Source organism: Kryptolebias marmoratus, linkage group LG3 (assembly GCF_001649575.2).
Source record: "Kryptolebias marmoratus isolate JLee-2015 linkage group LG3, ASM164957v2, whole genome shotgun sequence".
Lineage (NCBI taxonomy): Eukaryota > Metazoa > Chordata > Actinopteri > Cyprinodontiformes > Rivulidae > Kryptolebias > Kryptolebias marmoratus.
In genome coordinates this window covers 12,993,233-13,014,870 of record NC_051432.1, presented here as the reverse complement: position 1 = coordinate 13,014,870, position 21,638 = coordinate 12,993,233, and the positions used below count along the sequence as shown (strand labels likewise).

Sequence of the window (21,638 nt, the reverse complement as noted above, 5' to 3'; positions counted from 1 at the left end):
TAAACCAGATCTGTTTCTGAGAAGATTTGTGGTTTTCTTTAAAGTCGGTTCCAGTATTTGTTTTATTCCAAATATAATGTTTGAGGAAGCTGCGGCTGCATAACGATTCTCAACCAATCTGGGATAAAAAAAAAAAAAAATTCAACATTATTCTGTTTAATTCAACCACCTGTGTTTTTACCCTTCTTCTTCAATTGGTCTAAATTTAAACATTCATCGGAAAATTCTCAGAGTTATAAAATATCTCTGCAAGGCACTGATGTGAATGAAATAAAAAGGAGTTAAAGAACTTGTTTGGAAGACTTGAACGGGCATCTGCTGGGCCAAAAACAACACAAATGAAGAACCCGGACGTGGCGGTTTGATGAATTTTACATTGAATAAAAAAACCTCCATGGGGTGAGACAGTTTCTGTTGTCAGAAATGTCTGCTGTTGAGATAACGCGAGTCACAAACAGCAGCCTTCATCAGAGCCAGAGAGTTACAGACGTCCTGATCCAAACCATATTCTGTCTGCGTGTGTCCTACAACCAACAACACCTAATGAACGAGGAAGGCCGGGAGACGCAATCTGTTTATTATATCTTCACCTAAATGGATGAATAACACCTGAGCTGAGCAGCATCTCTGGGAGCCTGTAAATGCTGAGGGTTTTCAGTAAACAGTATGAATAAATATGAGCTGCTGGGGCTCTGATGAAGAGCACTGCAGCTCTGCGTTCCTCCTCCAGAGCCAAGTCAATCGCCGCGGATCTTTGATGGCTGGAAGCTGAGGAGACTGAGATGCAGCGCGCTAATGGGGGGGAGAGAGGCACGCCTGGATGCCCTCGATACAAGCCGCGCGTCACAGCCAATAAGAAAGGGAGTGACGAGACATCCCGCAACTCCCTGCAAACGTGACGCAAGGCCACCTAAAAGTCCTCCTGCTCTTTTGCACATCAGCCGTCAACTTTCTGTCTTTTTATTTTTTGTCTCATTCAAGAAACAATCCTTTTTTTTTTCTTTTTACCCCGCCCATGACCCGGTCTTCGTCCTCACGCCCGTCTTTCTCTGAATCTCCTCGCAGGAGAGGGACGCGTCAAGGTGACCCGAGGAGCGGTGGTGGCAGAGTGAAGCAAACAGATCTGTGCAACGCACAGCTAGCTGCTGGGGAAGACAGCAGTGGAGCAGTCGTGACGTCGCGAAGGGTGCTGAAACAGAGCGTGCATGCAGATGAAGTACAGTTTCACTGCCTGGGATCTCCTCATTGCACTGCATACAGTCAATTCATATTATCTATCTATCTATCTATCTATCTATCTATCTATCTATCTATCTATCTATCTATCTATCTATCTATCTATCTATCTATCTATCTATCTATCTATCTATCTATCTATCTATCTATCTATCTATCTATCTATCTATCTATCTATCTATCTATCTATCTATCTATCTATCATCAAAAACATAAAGACTGTCAGACATGTAATCAACATGTTCTTGGACGTGTTCATTGGGTTTCAGTTTCTCATTTAAACACACATCTCCTCGATCAAATCTTAGCATTGTTTTATTTTTAATGAACTCAGATTAAGGTAAATGTGCTGTGAATAGAACAAGACTTGACAAGAATACCTATAAAACTAAACCCGATCAGATTAAGGTAATGTGCGTCTCTCTGCTCACATCAGACTCTTCGTGATCCGACTCAGACCTCAGAGCGTGTCCTGCCCCGACACTGGATCCTTTTTAAAGTCAAACTTCCATTTTACATAAAAAAAACCAACAAAAATGTAGAGCTGAAAATGCAAATTGAGCTATTTACTGCTGACCTGCCTTAAAGAAAGTAATCAACGGGTGTGCAGCTTCAACTGATTCAAGATGGCTGCCAAGATCGACCTTAACCTACACAAAAATGGCTCCAACTCAGCCAGTTTCACAGATATTGAGAGTAGCTGAGAGTCATTCACAGCACGGTCTCTGAGTGCTAACAGATGAAGTGAGATATTTCCATACGGTCAGAGATTGTTCATCATGTTATTTCCAAGGTTTAATGAAAGCAGCTATGAAAGGCTTTTAATTATGAAAGTAAGTGAACTAAATCAACTGTTTTATGATATTTTGAGTTGTTGTTTTTTTAAATTCTGCTTTAAAGACTATCAAAGGAGACGTTTCCAGTGGTGGAAAAAGCTCTGAACACATAATTATTTACCACAACATGCAGAATAATAACGATAGAGTGGAACTTTCTCCAGATTATGAAAATTCAACCCATGCTGAAGTTTCTTCTTCTTTCTCTTCACTTTCTTAAAAAGAAAAGCATGAGAGAGTTCAGCTGAAGGTCTCCAGTATTTTCCTTAAACAAAAAAAAAGAAAAGTGATCTTCCGACACAGATTAATAGAAACGTTCTTGGCAAAGCCTGCAGCAGAGTTTAAACAGCAGTGGCCTCCCCACCTGTTAGAGACACGTTCAGATAATACTATTAAAAGGCTGCGGCACGGAAAGCTTCTGCTGCTACTTTTAATCACAGGTCTGGGATTAGATTACGCTGCTCGCAGAGCGCCATGTGATCGATACTACAGCATACACTAAATCTGAACATCTTTAAGTCAGACATAAGGATCCAGAAAAGGTCAAACTTCATAACTTCATATGAATAATTTGTATATTTATAGGTTTCATTCCTCTCTTTTATTATCTTTAATACGTCCTGTATGATATATAAAGACCAAAGATAAAAAAGTAATAGTAGTAATAGTAAATAAATGACAATCTGAAAAACATTCAGTTGTTGCACTGACAGGAGAACAGAAAACAAAAAAATGCAAATTAATATTGTTGGATAAACTGGCTTCCAGTAGTGAACAAGATTTTCTGAAAGATACCAAAATCAAGATTAATACTGCTGATGTGTTAGCTGATATTAGGAACTTTACTATAATATTTACTAATGAAAGTACAGTTGTCCACTGATGAACCTAACCTGTAGCCTAAATAATCTTAATAATAATAATAATAATAATAATAATAATGTTATCTCCATTGAAAATGATCTTCATTTGCTCATAAATAAAAGCATGTTGTGGAAATGTTTTTCTGTTAATCCCAGCTCCATCCGTACATCAGCTATGATCTCACTGTAATATTGGTGAATTTAACAATCAATCGTCTGATTTTTAGCCGATGTGAAACACAAAAACGCATAACTTTGTTTATTTTTTGTTATCTGTGAACACAACTAAAGGTAGTGTTATTTATGATACTACAGCATTTGTGAGGAAGTCTGCAAAAGGTTCACCGCGGAGCTCCGTTTCCTCGCCTCGTTCGAATTTTGAACACGTTCGAACAATCTGTGCAACAAAATTCCTCTCAAGAAAGTCAGTCATCGTGAGCGTCTCCATAGCAGCTGCTCAAAACCCAGCCATGATTTTTGAGCTGTAAAATCGCCACGAATATGTTTCCATTAAGTCGACTGAATCTAACCCGATCTAAGACTCTCAACGATAAATCTGATTTTTATTATTTTGTTTCAAATTTATTGCAGGAACTTGTTTTAAACTGGGGTCTGTGATATGATGCAAAAATAGGCAACAGAAGAAAAAAAAAACAAGGAGGTTAACTTTTTTATTTTAAATAAAGGAGTTATACTGCAATTATGTTTCTATTAAGTTTTATTTGTTTTAATACCTCTGTCCTAAAATCTGTTCAGAAACCTTAAAGATGTCTTTCTGTAGATTTCTAGTGACTGTGATGGAAAATTCTTTTACCCTAAACAGTTATTTATGAGGACAAACTGGTTGAAAATTTGACAAAACATAAATAAATAGAAGAATTAGTTTGAATGCTGTTAATTGGCATTCTCAGAGCGACATCGGAGTCGGCGAATCAGAGTTTTTTAAAGATCGGGAGAGAAATCTGTGATCAGTGCGTCTCTTCTAACGATCTAATTCAGTCTTTGGTGCAAAATCTGCACCCGTAACTGTGCCCAGATTCACTTTGTATACACGCGTATATATATATATATATATATATATATATATATATATATATATATATATATATATATATATATATATATATATATATATATATATATGTGTGTGTGTGTGTGTGTGTGTGTGTGTGTATATAGATATATGTACATATATTTCATTTAAAAAGTACTTTCAGCTTCAGCGCTGGTCACATGGGTCACAATGTGATTGGAAGCAGCAGCTGATGTAGCGGCTGCTGCTGCCCTCCCTCGCCCCTCCTCCTCGTCTCCTGCTCACCCATCTAATCCTGCCCGGGCACACGGAGGCCCCTGCTTTAAATACGCCCGGGGGGGTGGAGGAGGGAGATTAAAAATGACAGGAGTGATTAGCGAGGCTATCAGGAGGACAGCTCCCGCTCGCTGGACAATAACCGGAGGAGCTGGCTTCCCGGGAGCATTAAACCCATCCTCCACCTGCCTGCTCCGTCACCGCCCTGTTTCACAGCAGCAGGGACTCTCGTTCAGGATTCAGCCTCGTTTTCAACACTGCATTCGTCTGAGCTGAAACGTAGCCTGCTGTCACTTGAAGCATAGGGACGTGACGGCAGGAAGTCACATTAACGCCCTGATTAGTCCCTGCCCTGAGAGCAGACCTGTGCTCCTGCGGAAATCAGAGAAAAATCGCCTCACTGCGCCTAAATGGTGGCGCTTGGGGCCGGCGTGGCAGGCACCTCTTTCTCACTTCATCCACACCTTGTGTCAGGATGATGCTAATCCCACAGAACATGGAGGCCAAAGGTTGTAATTAGTGGGGATAAAAACTGAACAGCACCGCCGGTTGAACTGTTAGCAAAACCGGAGAGAGAGAGAAGGACGAGCCAGGACGACAGACCTACAGGACCCGCCGTTTCGTGGTGCCTCGAATTAGAAGCTTAATGCAGTCGTTTTTAATAAGACAGGCAGACAGACTGATGGGACAAATAAACCTGGAGTGTCCAGTCCAACACATGCCAGCATCCGTCTACTGGTTGGCCATGCTGCTTCACTAACCCCCATCCTCTTTGGCCTGTGGCTGTTATAATCTGATTCGTAAGCCTCTGCACGGCTCTTATGTAACAGCAGGGATGAGTCTGGAGTTTGAAGATGCAGCAGGAGGAGAAGCACAGGCGCCAGGAAAGATAGCGTGACTGAAACATGCATTCAAAAAAAAAAAGGTTTCTGTGTTCTGTCGTCGCTTATGCAAAAGCAGAACAACGCTCAGTATTTTATTTGATTATTTCATTACAGGGATCGGTGTGAAAGAGTTTTCCTTTTTCCTGCGTTATTATTTCCCATTCTGTCTTCCTTTGTTAGCTTCATTTATACTCAAGCTTCTGTTTAAGGTTTTAGTTTTTGCTCCTCGTCTCTTTATTTAGGGTTAGGGGCTCGTTTTAATGACGTGAAGATGTCTAAGGGTCAACGCCTGACAGTGATTTAACAGTTACGTAAAAACGCCCTCTACGACACGTCATAAACACTACAATTCAAGACAGCTTTTGGGACTGCTGAGAGCAGCAGTATGTGAGATTTACACACGCTCTCAAGGTGCTTTTGACTCACCAAGTCCCTTCAGGACAGCTTCTCCAATAACACAACATGTCTGTGTTAAAATCGACAAGTCCCCTGATGTGTACAGAGTCAGATTTCACCTGCTAACATCTACATATTCCTTCTGTAACAGCACGAGTCACACCTACACGCACACTAAAAGAAACGATGGGTTAATCTGCCGCACGATCTTTAAATTCAGTCAAATCAAACATCTTTGTTTAATTGTCGTCTAAACGTTCCTTCTCTGAGGTTTTAGCTGCAGTGGAGGAAGACGGGAAGAGTTCCCCACCCAGCCTGAGTCACACGGAGTGGAAAAACTCTGCTGACGTTCTGGGTCCAGTTGCAGCCTCTGACACAAGCGCAGCTGACAACAGAGACGGAGAACCCGAGAGAAGCAGTTCTACAGCCGATGTGAATGTAGGTCGCGCCTTAAACGTCAGCCAAACCTTCGCATGGAAGGAGATGATGAGGTTCTGTAATCACGCCACCTGTTCAGGAGGTTTAAACAGGAAGAAATGTTATCTTTTCAGCTGTTCCCATTCAACTGTTCAGCAGCCATGACAGAAAACAGTAACCCTGCACAGACAAATACATGCAATGTAGAATTAATGCCGTTTTATAAATCATTAACATATTTTCTTTAAATATGTTAAAAAAAGCCAGGGGCACAAGTCAAAAAAAAAGGAATTTTATGGAAAATATTTCAAGTCCATGTGTAGTCGGTCCCCACCATGAAACACACACCCACCCTGTTATTTACTTTCTGTATCAAATGTGAGTGTTTTTCCAACAGGAGACACTGACGGAGCTTTAATATCTGCAGAGGAATTGACTTTTACCAAAACATAGCTGCACAGGAAAGTGTGTGTTTACCCAGCAGAGCTGTGAGTTAAAGCTGCGTGGGAGTAATGATGTCTGAAAATCAGTATTGATGATAGTTATTACAGCTCAGTTCCACTCTGCTCCCTGCTATATGGTGTGTGTGTGTGTGTGTGTAGGAGAGTCTGTGCAATTCATAGTTTCACGAACACCTCTTTTATCCTTAAGATCACCGCCGCCTGTCAGATTACAGAGCTGCTCTCCTGTCAGTGTATCAGACATAAGTAACAATGTTAAACCAGCCTCGGCTTTAATTAGTGCCATTTCTGTCACTCACTAGATGCGATCCAGATTACCGCATTCACTGTGATGACTGCGGGGGAGGTGACAAAAGACATTTTATACACGTGTGTCTGCTTGACGGGTTTTGGGACGCCGTCTTTGCATTCCAGGCTCAGAGAAAACGCAGCGCGAGCTGCGGGGGGTGAAGCCAGGGTTTACTAACGGGAGACCTCCGACCCTTTGACAGAAATCACTCACAGGCACGGCGTCGCACCCGATGAGCAGGTCTGGAGCGCTGGATTTAAAAAAAAAAGACCCTTCTCAGACCACGTCAAGCATCTTAGTGTCATCAGTAATGAAGTGACACCAAAACGGGATTTTTAATCGACGGGAGATTTTCTTTAGGCTTTCATTAAAGAACCAAACCTTTAGGAGGGACTTCACTGTGTAACCTTTATTTAAAGATGCTTTTAATGTCTGTGGTCAGTGCCCTCGTTAAACACAAATTCATCAACTTCATGTATGAAATGAAAAGGAACATTTACACAAAGCTTGTACCAATGAAAAAGGATGTTATAAAGATACTGGATCCAAAGAGCTGAATAACAGAACAATAAGCTCACGATGGAAACCAGAACTTTGGTCTTTTTGCTTGGTTTCAGTGAAGGAGATGATCCACAAATAAAACCTTCTTTTGTATCAATTACAAACAGATACAGGTACAGATACTCCCTCTGTGGGTGGAGATTACCGAGTTAAATACCACCGATTCTAAAACGTTCAGAAAGGTCCGATTTAAAGGAAGAATGTCTGAAAACTACGAGCTAAGATGCAGGTGGTCGTACAATTTATCAATTAGTCACTCAACAGGAAATTGACTAATAATGGCTTTAATAATCAATAAATGATCATTTTAAACACAGGAGAAAAAGAATACATGTTTAATGATTTACTCCTCTTGATTTGGGCATAAATCTCACTCCTAAACATGTCAATTTTTGAATGTAAACAAAAAGTATATTTAACATTTTTATGCATTTATAACATTTTCAAGCATTTCTTTAGTTTCAAAGTCGATCTTAAAAGACTGACTTCTTTAATTCTGCTGGTTTTCAACTAAACTGAGTTTGATTGAAAGAATTTTAACATGTTAATTGTTGAATGAACCGATTGATCCCTGTCACCACATTTAATAATATTTCTCAGCGTTGTTCTCACTCGTGCAACAAACTCGTCACACACACAAACCTGTTCATGAAGCAAGATTGATTCGTGTTTCGCTGAAATGTCAAACTCACTCAGCGCCAATTCAGAACCAGTTTGTCAATATCTGCGAACAGAAAAACATTTACCAGGAAAGGTTTCTGTCACCCACCCCGGTGAAATAAATGAGGTTCTGCAAACAAAACAAACCCAAAACCTTCTAAATGAATCAGCCCAAACTCAGATATATTCAATTAGAGTATAATTGCTTCGTCTTGAAAGAAAGCCAAAAAAAAACCCTGCAGGACGTTTGGCCAAATTTGGTTGTTCTTTTTAGTGCATCCATTTCAAAACTCTAAAATATCTTCTTAATGAAGGCTAACGTACTGTGTTATAAGATTATGTTATGATAGAAAACCACGCAGAAGGGCAGCGAGTCACTTTTAGACAATAATTGAGTTAAAAACACCTTTTAAAAGATGACGGAATATGAAAAGATCACGGTGATGGAACAGAACCAGTAATTAAGAGAACGGACAGAGCGTCAGAGTTTGACGAGTGAAAAACAAACAAAAATAAAAACAGGAACAAACAGTCTGCCTCCAGTCTTCTCATTCATCGGGCTGCCTGCTGTAAAATGTGTTTGTTACTGTAGTTTTTTTACCGTCACACATGAAGATTAGCGTCCCTGATGCCACACTGTGAACTAAGACTATTACAGAGAAGAAGAAACGGGTCATACTACATGTCGATACTACGGCAACGCGGCAGAAATTCTTCACCCTCCGAACCGCCTCTCGCACATTCATCACACCCTTCACACGCGCTCGCGCCAAAAATTTATACCGCCACGAGCTGGAATGACCCAATAAAAGATGAGGAAATTGAAAAGCCCCAGCAGACGGACATCCTGCGGGTTTCAGATTGATTATGTGCTCCTGTGCTCCGGTCCGCTTCGATTAGATTTCCTGCTCCTAACGAAGGCTGCGACAAGAAGGGGCACGCCAAAACCCATACCGTCTGACCACTTTATATTCATACAGTACCCAACGGGGAATACACGGTCTGGGCCAACATAAATATAATAATAATGACATCAGATCCCCCCCCCCCCTCCGTTTCCAAAGTCAGTTCAATTAAAGACAAAGCTTATTTCTACTTCACAAGCATCAACCGCCTCAGTTTTTTGTTTCTGTCATATATTGAGGTGAAATAATATTTAACTGGACGTATGTGAGTTTTGGAAAATTAGTTTTTTTTTAAATTTATCTTAACATTTTATAGCCTATACCACTATATAATTAAAAAGGGCTGTGGTAGGTTGGTGGTCAGTGCTGCGGTCTTGTAATCCTGAGGTTGAAGGTTTGAGCCCAGGTTGCAGCAGGAAGGACATCTGCGATAAAACAATAACTAAATCTGACCCCTGCATAGCTGAGCAGCTGAAGGAACAACACTGTAAGAGGAAAAAAAAATGAGCTAAGATGGCATTGTTTCTGAGAAGTCAGAGCTGCTAAAACCTATATAGTACGAGATTTTACTAAAAATAACAAAAAAAACCCTTCTTTTAAAGTGGAAAGATTAAGAATATTTAAAGGAATATATTTTCTTGTGTAGGTAGCTCGTTGAATCTTTTCACCTTGGAGAAACAGAGTTCAGTTCTGGCCAGATTAACGAGCTAAAGGCTGGTCCAAACACGTCTCTGTAGTGGTTCATTCAAACTCTGTCTTATAGCCATATACACTGTGGTCAGTTCCACGATTATCAAACAAGAAACGTTACAGTATTCCTGCTGGAAGTGGCCTAGGTGCTACAGCTAGCTGCCGCCGGCGCTATTAGCGCTCGCTGATAATCGTAGAATCCTACATAAGTAACCGCGTGAAGCAAACTGAATTCAGATTAGCAATTAGCTCTTCGACCCGTCATTATTAAACTCTATTTCTCCGAGCTGAGGTCGTTCAAAAAGCTTTCTGCAATAAGTTCATTACTTTTTACACAGAACCCCATTTCAAAATCCAAACTATCACTTTGGGAAATTACCAAATAACACTTGGTGCAGACATATCAGTGGATATGTAGCGCTGCGTGTACAAGCTGTATTTGATGTGTCGGCGTTATTAAAGAAAAGACTGCTGAGTAAAGAGATAAAAACAAAACAAACAAAAAAACAACCAGTCAGCATGCACTGGGAAGTTATCTCCAGGTGTTAAAAGCAACAATAAAAGCCTAATTTACAGCCTGATGCTCAGAACTGGACACGTGTTTGGTTACACCGTGAAGACGTCGTTCTGGCAAAGACACAGAGGACTGTTCCAGCGGCGCTGCAATAAATCAGTGAGCTTCAGCTTCTGCTGCAAAGATATTATCAGCAAGGCTGGCTTTTGCGTGCGTGCGCCATCAAAGTAGGTCAATAATCAATAATTTATGGCCTGCAGTCTAGAAAAACAGACCCGGAGAGCGCTTTAACATGATTCATTTAGCGTGTGCAGGATGTGCTAAATCTCATTTTCTCAGCGTTTGGCGTTCAGAGCTCTGATGTGGCGAACTTCAGGATGAGAGCTGTCAGCGACTTTTAAAAATGAAACCCCGTAAATGATGGATCCTGTCATCACACTGGAGGGAATCGTGATGTTTTAAAGGGAATGCTGTGTTTGAAGGAAAGGAAAAACAAAATACACACGCATGTATTACATTTAACAAACTTTGGATCAAACTCCAGGTAACTGATTGATTAAATTCAGCTCAATTATGTGTTTAATCTGCAGCCTTCACCCAGGAGCTCCCAGAAGAGGAATTACAATACATCAAGAAATGCTCAAATTCAACATTGTTTTGGTTTTTCTAAGTTTTGTGTGCTCCTTGCAAACCTTTAAGTGTTGCAGGATCAGCATACAGTTCAGTTTTCCACCCTGAACAGCTAAACTTCCTCAGTTTATCTCCCACAGCATGTTAATCGGTAAAAAGGCAGTTTTTCAAATGACTTGAACTCAAGGCGTTTCGTTTGTGCTTCAGACTGTGGGAGGTGTTTGGCAAATTGAATCTCCACGGCATAAAAATATGAACTTTGTTTGCCATTGAAGCTCGAGCTGCGTCTTTCAAGTCGTGAAGGTGACGAAGGTGCAGAGCTGCGCCGAGATTAAGCAATTACTCCAACTCCAAGCAAACGATTACATAAAGAGGATCAAAGAGACATTACAGAGAATATTTAATTATAATTAACGACAGTCTTTATGTAAATACACAGATCTGATTTAATCAAACAGATCGGCATCTTCAAAAGTTGTCAGATAGATTATTGGTGGTGAAAATGAGGAGCAGTAACCCCCCCAGATAAGATCAACTAAAATACTATTCAGACAATTAAAAAAAACGAAAAAAGCCCTGCGTCTGTGACCTCGTTACTTGTCACATCTGTTGGTCTGAGCCTGCACATGCAGCACGTTTTACAGATTACAGCTGCGTGGCTCTGAGTCACACACGGCTCCGACATGTTGCAGAGTCACTGCGCTCGGATTAATCCGAGCATAATCCCTGACAGACCATTCAGCCTGGCCTCTGCAGCTGGGCGGAGAACGGCGGAGGGGTGGGGGAAGTGAGGTCACGGCGCTGGGGTCGGATCGAAACAACATCAGCTCTCCTCTCAGAACGTCCTCGGGAAGCTGCTGCAGCACACACGGACGTTTTCAGCCAAGCAGCACGCTCTGCTCCCTCCTACCCTCCATGAGCCAAGTTAGCCTGAACGCACGACGCACCGCCTCCTCGCTTTCTTTTCATCCCGCTTCCTGCCCTCTCGTCCACTTCACTCCAGCACTTCCTCCTCTCATCTCCGCAGCATTTCATCCCTCTCAGCAAGCAATTTTCTCCTCCTTTTTGTTTCACGCTTATTCCTCTCGTCACCGATTTGCTTTAAAAGAATGAAATGCACCCATTGTAAGAAACAACTGAGCTTTGAGTGGAAACAGAAAATAATAACTACGAAAGCAGCCTGACAGACCTAGAAGTATTTTTGTGGAAACCGCTCAGAGCTTCGTCTCAGATAAGTACAAAAAAAGGACTCGTACAGCAGCAAACAGACACGGTTTTCACTGAAGGCCTTAATAATTCCAGCAACACAATGCCAACCCATGTTCTGCTCATGTTAAAGCAGAAGAGCTAAACGGGCTGCAGCCTGTGAAATAATCTGAGAAAAAAATATTAAATACTAAGCTACAAATACTTGCTTTAAGTGTTTGTACTTTAAGTACAAATATAAAAAAAAAAATCTAACCAAAATGTTGCAAATTAGCATCTTTTAACATTATTTGTCCTTCATTTTACCACAGCTGAAGTGATGCTGTTGTGCCATTACTGAGCACTTTTACTTTTACTCATGTTTTTATTTCTTGAATTCTTTGCTTTAGAACTTGATCAACTCGTGATTTGACTTTTGACCACAGTTTAAACTAAGCATGGGTCTAGTTTCCAGTTTGAAGATAAACCACATAAAAAAAAACAAAAAAAAAACTTTCCTGCAGTTGAAATTTTTTTACAGAAAGAGAGATTTTTTTTCCTCCTCTCTTTCTTTTTGGTTGCACTCCCCATGTTCCTCCCATTGCTGCAGGCTGCCAGTCAGGAGAGGAAACCCATTTAACTTTCTCTCATTTAAAAAAAAAAGCCTCTTTCCAAAGATTATTGACACATATTTTACCTAGAGACAGGACCAGAACCCAGAAGTTGAAGCCCAAAAGGACAAGAACTCCCCTTTATGCTGGCTGTAGTACAGTTTTTGAAGTTCCACCCCTCCGTGTAAACAAACGGGACATTTTTGTAGGTAGGCAACAGACAGGCAGGTGAAACCCAAGGGCTCTATTAGTAATGAAATAAAATAAAGCAGATCAAACTACAAAAAAAAAAAAAAGAAAAAAGTCCAGGAAAAGAACAGGCAGAGGAACAACTAGGAGAGAAAACAGGCCCGATGCTGGGAGAGGTGACTGCTGAGTGCGAACAGGTTGAGAAGATTACTGATGACTGACAGGTGTGCAGCACAGTAAAATCAGGGGAGCTGAGGGAAAACAGCAGAAAAACAAAAACCTGAAAATGCCAAACAATACAATTACAGACAACACAAGGCAACAACAGATTACTGAAACATTCACAGAAATAAACTCAAACATCCTGCAAAGGATTCAAGTTTAGTCGGTTTGGCACAATTTTGTGATATTGTCGTATTTTCCAGTCCCATACAAGTCCGTGCTTAGACTGGCCAACGACCTTCAACCATCGCACTCATCCTGGCTCTTTGTGCAGACACTCTGAGGTTGTAAAAGTGTCCATATTAGTAAATTATATGACAAAGCTCTTCATCATGTCCATATCTCACTGGCAGCTGAAGAAAAGCTAAAAGACATGAATGTAGAGGAGTAATGAGGAGAAGACATGCCTGGCTTCAGGTTTTAGAGATTTGGCAAATAATACCGTGACCTGAATGTCCCTGAGGCAGAAATACGTGCAATGAGAGGGAGAGTGTTGGGGTTTAATTTCCTCTTATCACTGTTGTTTACACTAGATCCATTAAATAAAGGGAAGTCATTTGCTCTCAGGCAACATATTAACAGTGAATTTATCATGCAGCAAAAAACACAGTACTAATGGTATATGTTTAATTTAGATAAAACAAAAACACCAAAGATCATTTTCATTAAATTGCGTCTGGTGCGGCAGAGCTCATGTTCTCCTCTCCCAGCACCAAGTCATCGTTCATCTCTCCTGCAGTGGTTGATGCCCAGAATGTATAATACACAAGTGCTGAATAAAACATCAACCAATGCTGAGGGACAGAGAGGAAGACGAGGAAAAAGAAAAGAAGAAGAGACAAGAGAGGAAAACCACAGGCAATAAAGAACAGTACCTCGGTTAAAATAATAAACAACGAGAATAAACGAGAGTGAAAAGACGCAGCGCTGTTCTTCAGTTATGACACCGGCCAAACGCCGCTCGTTGGTGTTTCCTCTGAATTAGGACGTTTATGAATTTACCCCTCCAGTGCTCTCATTCAAAATATGCCAACAGCCACTAAACACATAAAGAGCTAATAATAGGACTGCTGCGGGCTGCGTCTGTCGGTCTTTAGCAGAGCTGACGTCAGAACGCTGAGGACCCCACAGTCCGGCCTCCCCACAGGCACGGCGTGTGCGCCATACGGCCAAGCTTCAGCAGAAAATAAACCGTCCCGTTTTAACAGATCCAAGACCAGCAGATGAAACCTGCTTGTATCCAAATCGTTTAGAGTCTGGAAAATGACTAATGAGTTGGGTGTGTGGGGATGGAGGGGACATTTTAGACTCAGACACAATAAAAAGAAAGATTACCACTGACCTAATCTATGATTAAACAAGTCAGAGAGCCACGAAAAGGGTTCAACTGTTGGAAACCTTAGGGTTAGGGTTTTCTTTGAAGGGATGCATGTCATCGGCTGCCTTTCATGCCAGAGTTGCAGACATCTTATGCTGACGGACAGAGCTATAACTGTCTTGGTCAAACTATGTGAATGGCGTTCTGTGCAATTTCACGGGATATTGTGGGATCTTGCGAGATGCACATTGGTGCTCAGAGTTTGTGTTGGGAATGACTCTGAGCTACAATCTCACCAAACTGTAGCTCAACGTCTATAAAACTGAGTTATGGCCATTTATGTGTTGGCTAATGACAATTAGCGGTGGTAGCCATCTTCAGCTGGGGTGACTCCAAAAGTTAATGGGTTGTGAATGATTTGAGGATCACTTTCTGAGAGTTTCATTAAAATCTATCCAGTTCATGAGATATTTTGCTAACAGGCACATAGGGTTGACGCCAACAGTTAAGGCCAAAATATGGTGCATTGTGTAGTCAGAAAGATGACAAAAATGTAAACGACAACAAAGCATCATGAAAAAAAGCCTCCTGATGGAAACTGTCAGAACAAGACATCTACTTTGGGAACTTACAACGTCCTCTAACCAGGAAAGATTAAGAGTATTAGAAGCAGTTTGAAAGGAAATAGTCTTGAATATAATTACTGGAGATGCAGAAACTCGTCTGTTGGACTCCGTCCAGTACTGCATCCATCCGACTGCACTGCTGCAGATGAGCAAATCTCGACCAGTTGGGCCAAAAACCAATCAGTTGTTTGCGTTCGGATACAGATCTGAAATGAACATGTTTGTTTTTTCTGTATGGCCCGTGTCCCGGACATCTTTACCGTTAACTCTGTTGCTGTTGTTCCTCTACTATAACATCAGTAATTCCTGATTTTGATAAGTGGAACTTCTGCAAAATAATCAAACAAATATGTTTTCGTCTGAGAAGATAACTGCCTGATTAGTTTGCAGGAGTATCTGATAATGTCAGGTAAATTTTTACATGCAAAACTGGGGGAGAATTAAATTGATTGCCTCTGCATTCAGTGAGAGTAAATTCCTGCAGATCTTCACAATCTTTCCTATTTGACTTTGAGTTCCCTCCGTCTTCCACTCCTTACCTGCTCATCTATGTTTTCTGCCTCATTCTTTTATCTGAAAATCTCTTGTTCAAAGCTTCCTTTCCCAGCTCCACTTCTTTTTTTTTTTTGTCCTTCCCATCCCATCTGTTATCTCCTACTTGGATCTGTTATACTCTGCACTGCAGTAGCCCCAGCAAGGATCTGGACTGGATGCGTCACTGACTCACAATCTGCTGCCCTGAAGTCCTGCAGGCGTCAGCCACGACCAAGGACCCCTCTGCTGTCTGTCCCCGGGGCTCGCGCGGACACACGCACGCTTGCATTTCAACGTGAAAACATGCTTGTTAAACCAAGAATGAAATGGGAATTAGGGAGTTTTTTCGCTTATTTGTTTTTGAACTAAGCTGTCAAATGCTCGGAGGACTCAAGAAGCAGGGGGATACGTTTGCAGCTCTGATATCTGTATTCAACGCACAAACTGTGGTAGCTCGTGTCAAATCGAGCCTCACCAGAAAAAAAAACAAAACGAAATCTTTCTGCAATATGCAGAACACACACACACTCCCCCCGAAGGAAACACAACTTATTAAAATCTGCTTACTTAACACCTTAAAGTCCACAGTCAGGTGCGCATTCTCACAATCCCACACACACCTAGGGGTAACTACAGAGCCCTGACAGATAATTTGGTTTCGAAGCAGAACACTGCATGCCGCTCATACATCTGTTCCATCGAAGGCTTTGTTTTCCTGCTTTCTCCTAAAACAGCTAAAGGGAAGCACGACATTCGGCTGTGGGTTGATTTCAAGCCGCGCTCTCGGTGAACACGAGTCTCTCTCGTCACACGGGGAGCTCGAATAAATCTCACGTAACAGAAACATGCTAAATCAGTGGCGCTGTCACAGTCGATTAATGACTTTTAGGAATATTACAGTTGATGAAGAGTGCAGTAAAGAGCCAGATGGTGAGTTGACCCCGGCCAAGAATTTCTCTTCGAACATCATAAATATGCAAACTGTATGTTTAGCCAAGTGCTCTCGATAAGATAGGAGCTTATTTGAGAAAGTGCTGAGGGCTGATTTGGACGCGGTGGGCTCATTGGCAGGTGAGAGGCAGTTCTGACGCACTCTAGATAACGGTCGGACCAACCTTCTAAAAACAAAATGAAAGTTTTGTAGTGGGGTTCTGTGGGGTTGAAGTGGGGTTCTGTGGAAAGGTTATGTACAATTAATATCTTACCTGTCGTAGATGGCTCACTGCTACCCTCTTAACTCAACTCCAGTCTCAAAAGTTTCACAGTGAGTCAAGTAAACATTATTTTCGAAAAATCTTACATCAACATTAGTTTTACATAGAATCCTATGGTGAATTGCAAACAAAGCAGCAGCAACTAGTTGTAGCACTTCCTGTGCAGCCTCAGGCACCTGCAGCCAAAATATCATATTATTCCTGCTTGAATAACCTTGTGACACAAAATTAATAGAGGCGTAAAGGTTTATGCTACAAAACCTTTGGGACTGGTGATGCTTTAAGGCAGTGGTCTCCAATTCTGGTCCTTGAGGGCCACTATCCTGCATGTTTTCCTTGTTTCCCTGCTCCAACACACCTGATTCAGTGGTTAAATCACCTCTTCATGTTCTGCAGAAGCCTGTTAATCACCCATTGATTCAAATCAGGTGTGTTGGAGCAGAGAAACAAGTAAAACATGCAGGATGGTGGCCCTTGAGGACCAGGGTTGTCTACCCCTGCTTTAAGGTAACAATCCATTTGTCAGTTCATTCAGAGCCATCTACAACAGGTAAGATATTAATTGTTCCTAACCTTTTCCCAGAGCTCCATTTAAGAAATCTGAACCATTGCTTTAACTGAGAGGAAACTTGTCAGAAGAAGAGAAATGGAAAAGCTGCTGGAGCAAAATCCCAAGAGAGGCTTTGTATTTTCCCTCCTCATTAGCTTCACTGTGGCACACTTTCATACGTTTCAGTCTTTCTCTTTGCAGCACACAGTCACTCTATTTAGAGAAAGTCTTTTTTTGTGGGCTTCAAAATATGAAAAATTGTCCTTCGGTCGGATCTTTATTCAGACACAAACATTTGTCGATCATCCCAAAGAGAGAGCTTCCTAACGCAAACATGCTCATCACGATCTGCTGCAGGACGTTTGCCCTGACCGAGTCATCTATTCAAAGCACAGCTCGTGTGACTCAGAGGTAAAACTGACTCGTGATGTGGTAAAAATAAAACACAACAATAACAGGGATACATCCATGAGTGGGAGTTTTTAATGCTGATGTTTTTACAAGACTCCAGCCTCCTGGAGCCAAGGCTCAGTTACGTCCCTTGGCCCAAAGCGACGATTATTGATGGACTTACTGATAATTAAATAAATAAAATTGATAAAAGCCCCTTTCTGGTGAAGCAGCTGCCCGTTACAGTTCATGCTCAGCGCTTTTCATCTTCTTAAAAAGGGCCCCAGTAATTAATACTCCGTGCTGAATCTCAGAGTCCTTGAACAGAAACAGAGAAAGCCGTCTTCTGCGAGAGAAAAGTGTGATTATGGATGTGTGAAATTAATTAGTCCATATTCTTTGCCAAAGGTGAAAATGAACACCACATGGCTTTCTGCCTTTTTTTTAAGCCGCTTCTTCTAAAGACCATTAAGTCTGCAATAAAGAAATGCTGCAAGGCTGCGAACGAGACAGACCTTTCTGTCGCTCACAAAGCAGATTTGCGACACATTGGACAATAAAAAAAGATGAGTTCTGTTCCTGGCAATGTTTAAAACTATAATAGTACATTTCTATATGATTTGTATCAGCTTAGAAAAATAGCTGCCATGCATTTGTTATATTATCCATCAGGTTTCTTTTTTCATTTGATCTTTCTATCAGATGTCTTGTGTAGCGCACATTAAGCCTGTAGTTGATCTAAAGTCTGCTTATAGCACACTGCAGATTGTAAAAGGCCTAAATCCACCATAAACAACTTGCTGAAATTTAAATAGTAACGCCAACTTTTTCATTTCACTTTCAGGGCTCTTTCCTTGTCCTGTATTCAACATGTATTAAAGTGGCAGTTCAAATCTTTGGAAGTGGGTTTGTGTGAAAAGGTTACGAACGGGTAATATCTTACCTGCTGTAGATAGCTCTTTAGATGAGCTCAGTTTGGAGAAACAGAGTTTAATTCTGAACAGACTGATGAGCAAATGGCTAGTCTGAGCAGGGCCAAGACCAAATTTGATTGCAGCTGTATTAAAAAACGACTCTAATCTCAAAAAATTAATATAGGTTGATGCAAATGTTTTTTTTTTAAAATACTGTAAATCTTTACACTGTTATCAGTTTCACAGTACACCATTATTCCAGCTGAAATATTAAGATAATCTAGCCAAAAATGGCTGCACTAGAAGTGCTACAGCTAGCTGCAGCTGCTATACGAGCTAGCATATAACATGTAACAAAATGGGATGTACAGAATAAATACTACTTTATAGCCCATATGATCCTGAGGTCTTGATTACAGTTACTTTAAGCCTGATAGTTTGCTGATAAGATTTCCAGCAGAATAAAGGTTTATAAAGCAGCGTTCACATGAACCACTATAAAAGGTTTAGACAGGAGCTGTTTTCAGACGGCTGCAATCCACTTTAATCTTAGCTTCAGACTAGATGATAACTCAACTATCCTGTCAGAAAGAAACAATTTCTCCAAACTGAGATCATTCAAGGAGCTATCTACAACAGGTAAGATATTTACTGTGCATGTCATTTGCACAGAACCCCACTTCAAAAGATCTGAACTATTGCTCTGCGTAAAAATAATCAACACATATGTGAACTCCCTCAAAATCACATCTATTTATTTCAAATTCCTGGTCCAAACTGTTAATCTTTTGATCTCCCACCTCCTAATTTAGAGTGGAAGTGTGTGTGGAGGGGGGTTGTCTTCCTGTACAGTACTTGGACACCATGAATAGACAGATCTATGTGCAGGAAAGCAGGCTGCAGATAAGTCTGGGCTTGGATTACAAGGCTGAGGCACGAGAACAGAGGGGCTGAAGAGAGCCTTCTGCCACTGGGAGTCTCAGGAAGAAGTGTGTGTGTGTGTGTGTTTGAATTGTGGGGGTTGGTTAGGGCGCATTGTCGACGAGCAGACAGCAGGACACAAACAAGACAAATAACGGAGCCTAGAACTGGAAGAGTCACGACGACACTAAAGCTGTGAAGAAAACGGAGCTGTGAAAACCTGCAGATTTTCTATTAACGATCTCAACAACACGTCTTTAAGCTTCCACTCCACGAGCAACAGAACCGTGTGCAGATTCTTCTTCTTTTTTTTTTAAAAAAAAAAGGGAAACAAATCCTGAAATGCACGTCCATCTCCTTGTGACACACACACAGGTGTGGAGAAACATCTGCAGGGACAGAGAGGAGACTGCTAATGGGCGACAACTGACTAATCACACAGAATGAAGACAATCTGTGCGGCGATCTGATGCCTCGTGTGGGCTGCTATTTATGCTCGGATAAAAACGAGCTCTTCATTAAAGGGCGAGAAAGGAGTTGACAACAAATCACAATTGTTTTTGGATTGCTTTGCTTGCTAGTTGATCTTTCAAGTGTGGTTTTAATTGATCCATGAATGCTTCTGGACTGTAATAATCAACGATGGCCCCTTCAGTCATCAGCGCAGTAAATGAACTAAAACTCGTTAAAATTAGAGCGGCTTGGTGTAAATCAGGTCCAACACACAAATACAAAAGCTTAAAATATAAACGCAAACACCTCAAAAGGACATGATTAGCGTCACCATCCATCCTCTTCCAACTTGAGGTCAGATCATAAAGAATAAAGCAAAGGGCTATTTGGAGATTTACTGAATTGGAGGTTGAGATGAGAAGCAGGAGTGTGTGTGTGTGTGTCTCCAGGTGCTTGACTCTTTGTGTGGAGCCTGTAGCTGACCGTCAGTGTCACTCTGACTCACCCCAACAAAAGCGTAACCTGCCTGAGAGGCCTGCGCTCCCAGCTAAGACCAGAAATATAACCCGCCTGAAGCTGGCGACGAACCGCAGGCGCAGATCTTTAAGGTTCCTTCATATTTTATACGCAACACTTCCACACTATTCACACTAACATTTTCATATGAGACCATTTCTAACACAATAATACAAATGTCTTACTGTTTACACAGTATTTGCCTGTATGTCCTATGAAAAACACCAAACTGCACACAAAACATGTTTAATAATCCGGTCACGTCATATGAGTGTGTGTGAGGCTCTCAGTCAATAACTAACAACCAAGATACTGATGGTTACAGTGTTAAACTCAAAACCTTTAAAAGGTACTCACTGAAAACTATGACATAAAACATGAAAATGTTATTCTGAACTACAGTGTATTAAATGGTGCCGTTTAAAACATTTTACCCCAGTGGTTTTACAGATGTATTGTTATGCAATACTGACGTGCAGGTACGCACTCAATGTAAACAAAGCACTCGGCTGAACCTGACTTGTCCTATCTAGAATTTCAGATTTTTACGTTATAGAATATAATTTTGCATTGCAGTAAAATTGGATTGTATAAATGTTGTAGCTGGAATTATCTGATTTCAACTTAACCCGTTTGTTTTATATCTACATATCTTTTTACACACACACACACACACACACACACACATGAATACCGATATACTTGCCTTGACATAACCTTTGTTATGAACTGGCACCACATTAATAAAATGAATTGACAATGCAACAGAAAAGAAAATTTGGAAACACATGATTCACTTTCTCTTTTTTATGCAGTATATTAATTCAGTCCTGGACAACATCCATCTATCCATTTTATTCATAATCAGATCGTGGAGGTAACTAAACCAGCCATCCAGCAACATTCTCCAGCTCCTCCCCTGGGGGATCCCAAAGTGTTTCCAGTCTCTTCAGGGACATCTTGTCTGCTCTGGGGTCTTGACTTGGTGGTAAACCTCCCAAAAAAGGGACCCAAAGCCATCTTAGTTTAGTTCCCGAACCACCTCAGGTGACTCCTTTCGATGAAGAGGAGCAGTGGCTCTACTCCAAACTCCCCCTGGATGATGGAGCTCATCCCTCTGTGTCTAAGGTCGAGTCTGGCTGCTTTATGGAGGCTCATTTCAGAGAGCTTGTTCTTTTGGTCATGATTCAAATCTTATGACAGTAGGTGAGGATTGGGTCATAAATTGACGCTCTGCTCCTTTTCACCTTCATGACAATTTGGAGCAACGGCTGAGGCCCTGATCTGGTAGTCTGTGTCTTGCTCCATCATCTTGTGAACAAGACTCCACTGCTCGAAGCAGGG

General features: G+C 41.3%; 1 protein-coding gene across 9 annotated transcripts in view; it reads right to left on the bottom strand.

Moving 5' to 3' along the window:
- sh3gl2a (SH3 domain containing GRB2 like 2a, endophilin A1) overlaps positions 1 to 21,638 on the bottom strand; it is a 34,470-nt gene that overhangs the window by 11,537 nt on the left and 1,295 nt on the right. The gene's annotated exons all lie outside the window — the stretch shown is intronic.